Below are 12,446 nucleotides of genomic sequence, written 5' to 3' on the forward strand. Positions count from 1 at the left end.
AGTTATAACTTAGATTTTATAAAATCGTGTATACTTAATTAGGTAGGTGCTAATCTTAGTTTCTAATTAATGTAATAGTTAATTTAGATATACATTAGTGTTTTAGGAAATAACACTTAGTTATTAGTATAATTAATGATTTAAGGGTGGCGTGTAATGTAAAGCCCCATCTCTTAAAACCGCCCCCTACTAACCCTAGTTAGTGTATAACCTATGTAGTTAATTTAATTTATTAATTGTTAATTGTAGGTAATTAGTTATCCTAACTAACCATAGTTAATTACTAACCCTACCCTTAGTTAAAACCCAAATGCCTTAGTCAACCTAACCCTAGTTAGAACAAACCTTAGTTAGTTAGTAGTTCTAATTAGTTAACCCTAGTAGTTAGTCAAACCTAATTAACCCAAACCGACCTACTTATTAGACCCTAGTTAACCTTTACCTAAACCTAGTTAGCCATATAACCTAACCCCTAGTTAAACCTAGTTAGTTCTAACCGACCTTAGCTAGTTGACCTACTTACCCCAGTCGCCCCCTAGTCAAATCCATAACCTTAACCGACCCCTACCTTATCCCATCCGACCCTTGTCCACCATAGTTAAACCCTAGCTAACATAAACCGTATTTAACTACTAACCCTAGCCTTAGTTAAACCCCTAATCCTAGTTAGAATCTAACCCTAGTTAGTTTAACCGTAGATTAGTAGTTGATTTATTATGTTAGAATTAACATTAGATTAATGAGTTCAATTGGTAATCATGTTAGTTAGAGTATGTTAGATTTAGTTAGATTTGTCATTTCGATTAGATAGTTAGTGTTTAATTTAGTTAGTAAGTAATTTTAGCTAGTTAGACTAATCGTAAGTTAGAACTAATATTAGAATAGATAGTTAATTTAGTTAGTGATATTAGATGTTATAAATTAGGTTTAATTAGAGTTTATATTTATTTAGATATCTTAATTAGAGTATTTGTGAGTTTAGGTTAGGTTATTTCTTAAATTTTATAACTTAGTTTAATTGTTATTGTTTGCTGTAGTTTAACAGTAGGTTAGGTTCAGTTAGGACTGTTTTTGTACATGGTTCAATGTCCAAATGTCAATTATGGATTCAAAGGGATGAATAGTGCACTGAACCAAAACCCTAATTTTTACCCGATCGTGCACTAGTTATTTCATGTAGATTTTTCGTGAATTTTCTAAATATTATTTTTCTACTCTCCACATTGGTGTGTTAACTGTCTGCAGACCAAATTTCAGCTCGATCCGAGTTGATTTGGTCTGGTTTTTAAGCGTATTATGAAAACAGCTTTTTCTGATTTTGAAATTTCGGGTCCAGCGATTTCCCAAATTATCCTGATTTTGAAACTCTTCGTTCTGGAGATCCAGAACATATTTTTCACTTCTGTAAAGTGTGTCTGATTCTTGGATCTGTCTTTTACAGAATAAAAGTGATTTGACTAATTTTGGAATTCGTTTGACCCCTCAAACAGTCGTTTTGCGAAAAGCTGTTAGAATCCATTTTTGCCTTCTTTAGGGACAAAACAGTCTTTTAAGTAATTGTTTAATTTCGGGTAGTTTTACTGTTTTCTAGTTGTGTAATCAGTAAATTAACAGTATTTAGAGTAATTAGAGTGCTTAGCTTAGTTAGTTTACTCAGTTAGTATAATCTTAGTTTTAGATGTTTAAATTAACTTTAATTTAATTTAGAAATAGTTTAGAAATAATGTAGATGTAATCTAGATAAATTCTTGATTTAGTTACTGACTTTGTGTTTTTATTGTGTAGGTTGTTAAGTTAGAACAGGTTCACAGGTGTAATTCAAATATAATGTGCGACTGCACTTGATGTGAAAAGACAGAAATGCCCCTGGAGACCTGCAGAAGACTTACCTCCGATTTTATTTTATTTTCATAGTTTAGAATGTTATTTAATGTAACTTGTAAACATTGACATAGTTGTAAACTTTGTTTTTATTAATAAAGTGTTATTTTAGAATTAATTCAGAATGTTCCCGTTCCCTGTGGATTCGGCCCGTACTCGCCACTTCGGTGGAAAGTCGGTTTTATATCTTTGGTTGACGATTTTCCCATGTTTTTATTGAAAATTATTGTTTTAAAAAGATCACTCCAAAAGTGCAACCAGTTTGCATCTGAATTTTCATCTCTACTTGTCATTTTTCAGTTTTTTTTAGCTCAATTCATGTTTCTTCCATTTCCAATTCCCTGTTTTCCATTTTTTCATTTCCAGTTTCGTATTTCCTGATTTTTTTATTATTCAAGTCAGTTTCTGTTTTTGTAATACTGAATTTTCCACTTGTTTTCATTCTAATTTTCTGTTTGTTTCATTCTTTAAATTCATGTTTTTACATTACAGTTAGTTTCCTTTTTAATGCATTAAATTTCCTGTTTTCTTTAATTCTTGGAGTTAATGTTGTTTTTCAAATTCTTGAATTCTTGTTCTTTTATTACAGTCAATTCATGTTTCCTTCATTGATTTCTTGTTTTGTTTTCATAGTTAGTTTACTGTCTTGTTAGTTAATTGAGTTAGTTGTTAGTTAGTTTTGATTTTAAATTTAGTTCGTAAAAGTGCTTAGTCATAATATTTTTAGCATTTAAATAAGCTGTTTAGTATAATTTCTATTTCGATCTCTTGTACTGCTCGTGTTCATTTGATTTGTGCAGGATTGCAGAGGATTGGAGCGGAAGCGATTACGTGACACGAAGTACGAAGAGTAGAGCTTCTTTTTGCTTTTATTTTTAGAATTAGGAATTTGATTTTGGGTTTGTAAATATTGCACTTTACGCCCTCTGCGAAGGGTATTCATTTGTTGTAATAGTTAGTTGTTTTACTTTTCTTGAACATTTTACATTTCAATAATTCGGCAATAAAGATTAGTTTAGATTTGTGTACTTGAATACGAAATATTCCCGTTCCCTGAGTTCGACCCAGTCTCATCCACTAGTGAGAACCGGTTTTTATTATTTGATGTCTGGTTTTCACATGTTTTACATATAAAAATCTTTTCAAAATTACAACGATTTAAAAGAAGACATCAAATTTTTGGCGCCGTTGCTGTGGAACGGCGTAATATTAGTATTCGCTTTATTGACTAGTGTTTTTTTGAATTTAGGTTTAGAACCACGTATGTGCATATCTTAGAGACGAGCTTATTTTTCTGCACAACCCACTTACTAGGACCCCCTTAGAGGTGACTATGTACGATTGGTACCATACACATAGATTTCATATTTTTAATGCATAATCTCTGTTATGTGTAACTGCGTGGTGTTTGTTTAGTTTTTGTTGTTTTTAGTTTACTCGCTTTGTGGTTTGCGTGGTTTGGCAGCTTAGTGCGTTAGTTAGGTAGAAAACCCAAATTAGGACGTGTGCTACACCGGTCTACTCCAAGGTGTACGCAATGGCTGACGATCATCAATTGATCTGTCCTTTGAGGGAGTACTTCATGCCAAATACGTATACTCCCGCCTCCTGCATCACGAGACCTGATGTAGGAGCGAGCCATTTTGAGATTAAGGCCAGTGTGATTCAAATGTTACCCTCGTTTTATGGCCTTAGCAATGAAGACCCATATCGTCATCTCGACAAATTCCTTGAGATTTGCTCGACTGTGCGAATCAATAATTTTGGAGACGACGCTATGAGGTTGACTTTGTTTCCGTTCTCTCTCAAAGATAAAGCCAAGCACTGGTTAAAATCTCTTGAGACGTTATTACTACTTGGGAAGGAATGCAGCGCGAATTCCTCAAAAAGTATTTCCCAATTGGTAAAATGAATCAGTTCCGTAAAGCTATAACCAGTTTTTCTCAAATTGAGGGAGAACAGTTTCACGAGTCTTGGGAGAGATTGGAAGATCTTCTCCGCAAGTGTCCCCATCACCAGGTGCCTCGTTGGCAGTTGGTGTAGTATTTCTATGACGGGCTTACTGAGAAGCATCGTCAAATGGTTGATTCGTCTTGTGGGGCACTTTTATGCTCAAGAGTGAGGACGAGGCGTGGTCTCTATTCGAGACTTTGAGTGAAAACACGATGCATCATACCTTGTCTTCACGGCTCGATAGGACTACATCTCTGTCTAGTGGTCCTAGGAAAGTTGGGATTTCCGAAGTTGGGTCCGAGTTAGAATTGCGTACCAAGGTTGACCAGTTGACTAGAAAGTTAGATCAATTCCTAGCCAATTCTTCGAGAATTCTAGTAGAAAGAGTGTGCGAGCTATGTGCTAGCCCTGCACATTGTGTTTCAGATTGTCCGGCAGCGCCATTATATCCTGAATTCGTTCAGGAACAGGTGAATGCTGCCCAAGGTTTCGCTAGACCCATGCATGATTCATTTGCACCATCATATAACCCAGGTTGGCGAAACCAGTCCATTTCCCCATCCCATCAGCCCTCCCAGACACAGTATAGACACAGTAATCCTTCACAAGGTTACTCGCATCCCATTTTTCCACAGGTTCATCCCCAGTCTAGTCTACCTTCTCTTCAGGAGCGCATTCAAAGTTTATCATTTCAGGAAAAGATGTTAGAAGCCTTTTCTGATATCAAGGCCACTCTTTGCTCCCATACGCAGTCAATAGCCAAGCTAGAGACTCAAATGGGACAGTTAGCTCAGACATTGAGTAGACAAAGTCAGGGGAACCTTCATAGTCAGTCTGTTGTCACATCCAAGGGAGAGGATTCCATGTCATTTGACTTGCAACCCACTGCTTCACATCATGAGCAAGTCAAATCTGTTACATCCCTTCAATATGGGAAGGCGTGTCACCCCACTCAGGAATCGACTCATGAACCCCATATCATTTCTACTGACGAGTCGATCTCCATGATACCTCAATAGAAGGGGCCTGACCCACAGCATGCATTATCATCATATAAAGCCTCATTTTTTCAGCCTTTAGGATCATCGATTGTTTTTAGTAAGCAAGAGGTACAAATGCAGAAGGTGCTTGACCAAGTCAAGCCTGATCATATTCACCACTTGTCTGAAGTTGCATTCATTGATAGTCGGTCGGTCCTAGACTCTCGATTCTTGACCAGTCTCTCAGATGAGACTAATCTCTGTTCTTCTTATGATACTACATTTAGAGGTAGACGGGATGGAAACACAGTGCGTAGTGTCACAGATGACACTCTTTTCTTTATAGAGCCTCATTGAGCGATACTTCATATCCATTGATCTCATGGACGATGAAGGATTTTTCCAGGGATCCGTCTGGCTGGGGACGTGAAACTTAGCGCTTTGTGGGAGGCAACCCATATCTTGTATATTATTAGATTTGCTTAGAATTTATAGATTTTATTTTGTTTTTACTTTTTCATTTTATTCATGAGTTTTTCATGTTCTTTTTGTTTCATTCATGAGTTTCATGTTTTGTCATGTATACATTGCATTCATTACAGTCATAGAACGTGTATTTTTAATTCATGTCAGGTCATTCTACTCTTTTCCCTCATTTATTTCTCTCATATGCATTCACGTAGTTTCATATAAGCATGGGGGAGTGCCACTGGGACAGTGTCATTCAAGCATGGGGGAGGGTGTAGTTTGCACACCTTGATATTTTTGTTTACGTTCTTGCACATGTTTACACATTTCTCATGAAAAGTAGATTTTTAAAGAAAGAGTTTGAACTTATATGAATGTTATTTCAAATCTAATGTTTTTAGAGGATTTTTAAGCCACACAAAAAATTTTTCTGACATAGATCTAAAAATTATGGTTGTTTATGCGGATTTCGAAGAAATAATGATAAATACATGTTAGAATTTATTTTGAATCACAAATATGAATATGCACAGTTCTATTTTTGAAAAAACTAAGCAAATGAACAAAAGCGTAAAAATGAGCTCAAAAGAAAAAAGTGAAAAAGAGCATGAGTTAGGTTGTTTGGATAATTTCACAATCCTTAGTAGATGGAACTTAGATGTAAGTTGAAACTTTTAATTCCATTTCGAAAATGAGAGTGGAAAACTTCGTGATCCTAAGTAGCTTAGAACAGATACAAGTTGAAATGTTTGACTCTCATGTTATAAGGGTTAATGAAGGAAGTCACTTTTATGTCTTAGTTGATATCTTTTGGTATGTATTGAAAAAGTATAGAAGATATTGACATTGCACAAGGCATAAAAGCAGACCACACGCAAGCTATAAGAGTAGAATGAATACGCAAAAAGAAAAAAAAGCGTGAAAAAATGAAAAAATTGAGAAAAGAGCTGAAAAAGAAAGAAAAGTTCAGTGCTTAGAAGTGTGATTGAGAAAACCTGTGTAGAAAACATATGAGTGAGAATAAGTAAATAATAACTTGTTTTTATTGGATTTTCCAAGAATAAAACATAAATATTTGTGATATTTAGAAAAGTGAAAGAATTTTTTTTTCTGTGGTGGTATATATAAAAATCTAATTATATTGTGATTTTGAAATAACAGGAAATATTGGTGAAAATAAAGTCTTTAATTACCTACTGCTTATGAGGATGTGTAATATTATGCATACATGACAGAGATGTTTGTGGGTAGCATCACTGCAAACCCTCACGAGACCTTACTCGTCCACTGGGGTAACCCAGGGGTTGAAAGGGCTTGTTGCATGAGCTAAATGCAACCGTGATTCCTACGAAAGTGAGTTAGGTGATAGTTTGATTTCTTGCATTTTTCTAGTTTGCTCGAGGACTAGCAAAACATAAGCATGGGGGTATTTGATCATGCATATAATTCAGGGTTAATTAACATTAAAATATGCATGATTTTATAAAATAATGCTTCGAAAACCCAATTTTATGTTAGTTTTTGAGTAAATATGTTAAAATGATTTAAAAATAGAAAATGCATGAAAAATAGTTTTATTTTACATTTTTATGCATATTTTAGTTTTTGTTATAGTCATAGTAGTTTAGTTTTAGTTTTCAATTAAAATTAAAATAAAAAAAATAAAAAAATAGAGAAAATAGTTTTATATTGTTAATAAAATCATTTTAAATATTTGTTTTTAGAAAAGAAAAAAATTAAATATAAATAGTTAGAATAGTTAGAATAGTTAGAATAGTTTTTGAGTTTCTTTATAAACAAGTTTTGTTTTTAACTTTTGAAAACTTTATAATAAACTGGTTTACATAGTTTTTTATTTAAAAAAAAAAATCTGAAAAAAAAATATATAAAATAACAAACCGTTTTACACGGTTTGATTTCTTTGAAAAAACTGAAAAAAAATAATAAGCAAACCGGCTTGAACCGGTTTGCATTTTTTCAAACCGAAAAAAATTCTGTTTCAAACCGGTTCCAGCCGGTTTGGTGTTTTTAAAAACCCAAAAACAAAATTTTTTTAGGCGCCTCCCCCATACGCCTGAAACTTCTTCTTATTTGCCCTCTTTCCCTCTCTTTCCCTCTTTTCTCACCTTCCTCCACCATCGCCGGCCTCTTTTCTTACCTCTTTCTTCCCCTTCTCCCTATTTTTCTCATCTTCCTCAGCCGGTGGTGGTGGTGGAGCTTCAGTCCGTTGAATGGCGCACGGTGGAGGCCGCCAACTTCTTCCCCGGTTTCTTCCATTTCACGGTAAGTAATTCAGATCTTCTTCTTCTACCAGTTCTTCATCTTCTTCTTCTTCTTCTTCTTCTTCTTCATCTTCTTCTTCCAATTCCTCTTCTTCTTCTTCTTCTTTTTCTGATCTTCTTCTTCTTCTTCTTATTCCGATTGATCTTCTTCTTTTTCAGTTCTTCTTCTTCTTCTTCTTCTTCTTCAGATCTTCTTCTGGTTGCTGGTTGATATTTCTGTAAAGCCAAAAGAAAAAAAAAACAAAACAAAACAAAAACAAAGAAAAACTAAAAATGAAAAAGAAAAGAATCGATAAATCGGATGCTGATTACCTTTTCAATCCGTTTTCTTGTTTGTATTCTATTGAATTTTTTTTTCCGTTGATTTGATTTTCAGTTTGTTTTAATTCAGTAATTGTGTGTTTTGATTTCCATTTTCATCATAATATCGTAAATACAGTAGATTTTCATTTCTATTTCCTGTTTTAAAATTTCTGGTTTTACCGTGTTCCATAATTTCTGTTTTCATTTTCTGTTTCAATGTGATGTTCATTTTCTTGTTCAATGTGATTTTCATTTTTTTTTTCAACATTGATTTCCCTCTTTTGCAGTATTTGATATTGTGTTTACTGTTTTCAGAATTTTTTTTAGTTTTACATTCATCGGTTTGTATATTCTGCTAATTTCCTGTTTCATGTTCTGTTATTCTAATGTTTCACCTTCGTTGAGTTTTTGTTTTTGTTGATTTGTTGTATTTGTTGTTTTTCTTAATAGCGTTCATGTTTACTCTCTTTCATTTAATTGATTTTGTTGTTCTGTGTTCATTTGCTTGTTTTACATTTAATTTTTTGTAGACATTTGCTTTGGATTCGTTTGCATCTGAATTTTCATCTCTACTTGTCATTTTTCAGTTTTTTTAGCTCAATTCCTGTTTCTTCCATTTCCAATTCCCTGTTTTCCATTTTTTCATTTCCAGTTTCGTATTTCTTGATTTTTTTATTATTCAAGTCAGTTTCTGTTTTTGTAATACTGAATTTTCCACTTGTTTTCATTCTAATTTTCTGTTTGTTTCATTCTTTAAATTCATGTTTTTACATTACAGTTAGTTTCCTTTTTAATGCATTAAATTTCCTGTTTTCTTTAATTCTTGGAGTTAATGTTGTTTTTCAAATTCTTGAATTCTTGTTCTTTTATTACAGTCAATTCATGTTTCCTTCATTGATTTCTTGTTTTGTTTTCATAGTTAGTTTACTGTCTTGTTAGTTAATTGAGTTAGTTGTTAGTTAGTTTTGATTTTAAATTTAGTTCGTAAAAGTGCTTAGTCATAATATTTTTAGCATTTAAATAAGCTGTTTAGTATAATTTCTATTTCGATCTCTTGTACTGCTCGTGTTCATTTGATTTGTGCAGGATTGCACAGAATTGGAGCGGAAGCGATTACGTGACACGAAGTACGAAGAGTAGAGCTTCTTTTTGCTTTTATTTTTAGAATTAGGAATTTGATTTTGGGTTTGTAAATATTGCACTTTACGCCCTCTACAAAGGGTATTCATTTGTTGTAATAGTTAGTTGTTTTACTTTTCTTGAACATTTTACATTTCAATAATTCGGCAATAAAGATTAGTTTAGATTTGTGTACTTGAATATGAAATATTCCCGTTCCCTGAGTTCGACCCGGTCTCATCCACTAGTGAGAACCGGTTTTTATTATTTGATGTTTGGTTTTCACATGTTTTACATATAAAAATCTTTTCAAAATTACAATGATTTAAAAGAAGACATCACCCCTCCTTTTCCTCCCCTTTAGCCGATCTTGATAATTTTTGAAACAAACTTTTAAAAAAATTTGAAATCCTTTTGAAAAAAGGGGGGCTTGCCGTTTTGAGAGGGGGCGACTCCTATTCTTCAGCTGATATTTGAAACTTAGGTAAAAATGGTGTCTTGGGTAGGGTTTCACGGTGGCTCCTTTTTGGGGCTGAAAAGTAATAAAGATAAAGTAATAAAAAAATGAGTAAAAAAAATGGATTTTTTCTTGGTGATGCCACTTCAACTGAATTTGAAAACTTTGTGAGATAAACAAAAAAATAAACAAAATTTTGCTTTTCTTGGCAAGGAGCCTTAATGGGGCGCCACCTACATGGGCCCACTAATTATTTTATCAAAATTTAAATCAAAATAAAAGGATTTTATAAATCGGTGCCACTTCTGGGTGGGCACTGTTTTGAAAATAGGAGAGATTTTTGAGAATTCGAGTGTAACCCCACCTCGAGGCGGGTCCCACATCACTTATTTGAAATAAAAGCCGAATGAGATATTTTGGAATTTTCACAATAATAGGCTAGTTTTGGAAAACACTAAGTGAATTTTGGTTTGATTTCAAAACTTAAAAAAAATGGTTCTTCAGGGCAAAATTTTGAAAGAAGTAGGGAAATTCGGAGCCTTTTTGTAAAAATTTGAAATAAGGTCTTATGCACTTTGAAATTGTGTCCCCCTCTTTTCAACTGACAAAATTTTGAAAATGTCAAAACCATCCAGATTGTTTTCTTGAGAAAAACTTTTCGTAATTTGGGGTCCTGGGGGTAAAATGGGAAGAATTGATAATTTTGAAAACCCAGGGTTTTAAAATCTATTTTGAAAAGTTTAGAAATCAAATCTGGATTGACAATTTTGAAAGTCGGGAGTTCCGGATCTCAAAATGACATGTTGTGCAGTGAGATGATATGGAATGCTCATGTGATGTTATGCAAAGACATGTCCTACAAAGTTGCCACTCTGAATTTGAATTTGAAAACTCTGACTTTTGGTTAAGCATGAGATTTTGAGGATTTGCAATTTGAAGGTGTCTCTGAGTCTAAATAGAGAAGTTTTGAGACTCGAGAATGGAATTTAGGACTTTCTACAAGGTTCAATCTTGAAAAATGACCATTTTGCCCTTCATTGATTCCGGAGAACCGAAATGTGATGATTGACGGATATAACGGGGAGGTGAGTAAAAATTTGGGGTGTTTACAGATGCCCCTCTTTGCTACTAAGCCGGCTCATGGCCGAGCTTAGTGGCAAAGAAAAACACACCAAATTTGGGCTATAAAAAAAAAAATGCCCCAGTTAGAAGGATCTGACTGGGTATGAAGAAATTAGCCCGAGGAAGATGGTGGATATGGAAGCGAAAAATGGAGAGAAAAGTCTCACTCTGTGAGAGTGAAATTCAGGTTTATGCCCTTAACCTGGATGGGACAGAAATACCTCGTATAGAACGAAGCTCAGGTTTGACCCTTAACCTGATTGGGGAATGAAATATCTCATCGAAATGAGACTCAGGTTTGTACCCTTAACCTGATTGGGCGGAACATGAAATACCTCTTTGATTGAGGCTCAGGTTTATACCCTTATCCTGATCGGCCGAAAAATGGAACACCTCTTTGATTGAGGCTCAGGTTTGTACCCTTATCCTGATCGGGCGAAAAATAGATGGAATCCTTGAAGGAAGAGACCATGATGAAACCTTCAGATCTTGCACAATAAATCCGACGGGGTTTTTGCAAAAGGAAGGAAAATGGGGTCCCTAAAGCTTGAAAAGGGATTGATTTTGGGCGCCTCATTGCTGAGACTAAAATCAGCTTTTGAAATTGCCTTTTGCGAGAAATGATTGGTGGTTCGACCTCGAACCGAGATGGGACTGTCTATGGTGGGACAGTGGGGACAGTGGGGACACAGGGAAGTGTGCAAATCTGAGAGTTCATGCTCTCAAAGAAGGGAATGAATCAAGTCCTTAAGAGGGATTTAAAATTGGTGTCAGGATGTATAAAAAACGGTCATCAAGCTCTCATTTTACGTCAGGATAGCTAGAAAATATTGCCAAAATGTTGAGAATTTTGTTGTTGATGCAAAGTATTTGAAAATGATACGCATTGTTGCAAAATATTCCTTCTTTTCTACCTAAAGTATTACCTCTGAACGAGATTGACTTCATAGGATCAAGATTTGAAATCCAAATTGCTTGCAATTGACCTTCTTCAAGGAAGCTATCAATTTCCTTGATATGAACAGGAAAGAGAATTTGATATTATGAAAGCAGTTTGATGAAAGAATACTGATAATAGAATTTCACAAATTTAAAGAGGATTCTTGATAGATCTGGCAGTTTGATATCCTGGGAGCTTCTCTCATGATAATCTTGCTGCACTCTTTTGGCTCTCTTGAGTTTTTTGCTACATTCTCCTTCATTTTGGAGATGTTTTGACTTTTTCTCTCTCTCTTTTTCCTCTCTTTCTCTCTTTTGGAAAGGGACGCCACAAACTCCTTCAACTTGGAGATGTTTCGATCCTTCTTGGACGATGTTGGCTCATGGGTGTAGAAATCTTTGGATGATAGCTGAAATTAAATATCTTTTAGGGATTGTTGGGAGGTTCATCGCATCTGCCTTCATCTCGACAGTACTTTGGACTTTCTCTGGAAGGATCTATCACAAACTCCGTCATCTTGGATATGTTTCAAATCTTCTTTGGCCCCGGGGGTCTACTCGCTTAATTCGCCTTCATCTTGGTGACAATTGAGAGATCTCTTTTGCGGATATTTAATTGCAGCTTAGGTGATTTTGAGGAGAAGGGGCTTGGGTAAATGCTCTCTTTTCTAGCACTCAGGATATTTCCACTGCCTCATCTTTACAAGAATGGTCTTTAAAATGTGCCATTGACTGCGATCAATATCAATCATTTATGGCTTTGCAATAACGTTGAATCTTCTTTTCTGGTCATATCGTGGATTTATCCTTTATCCTTTTGGTTGGCCAATAGAAAGAATTTGAATTTTGAATCTCTTTTTGCAAAAGCTTCACTCTTTTGGAAGTAATGCTAAAGGTAAATAGAGATTTGTGCAATAAAGATTCTGAAATCAACCAATACTT

This window comes from Nuphar pumila, chromosome 6 (assembly GCF_984573655.1).
Source record: "Nuphar pumila chromosome 6, dmNupPumi1.hap1.1, whole genome shotgun sequence".
Classification (NCBI taxonomy): Eukaryota; Viridiplantae; Streptophyta; class Magnoliopsida; order Nymphaeales; family Nymphaeaceae; genus Nuphar; species Nuphar pumila.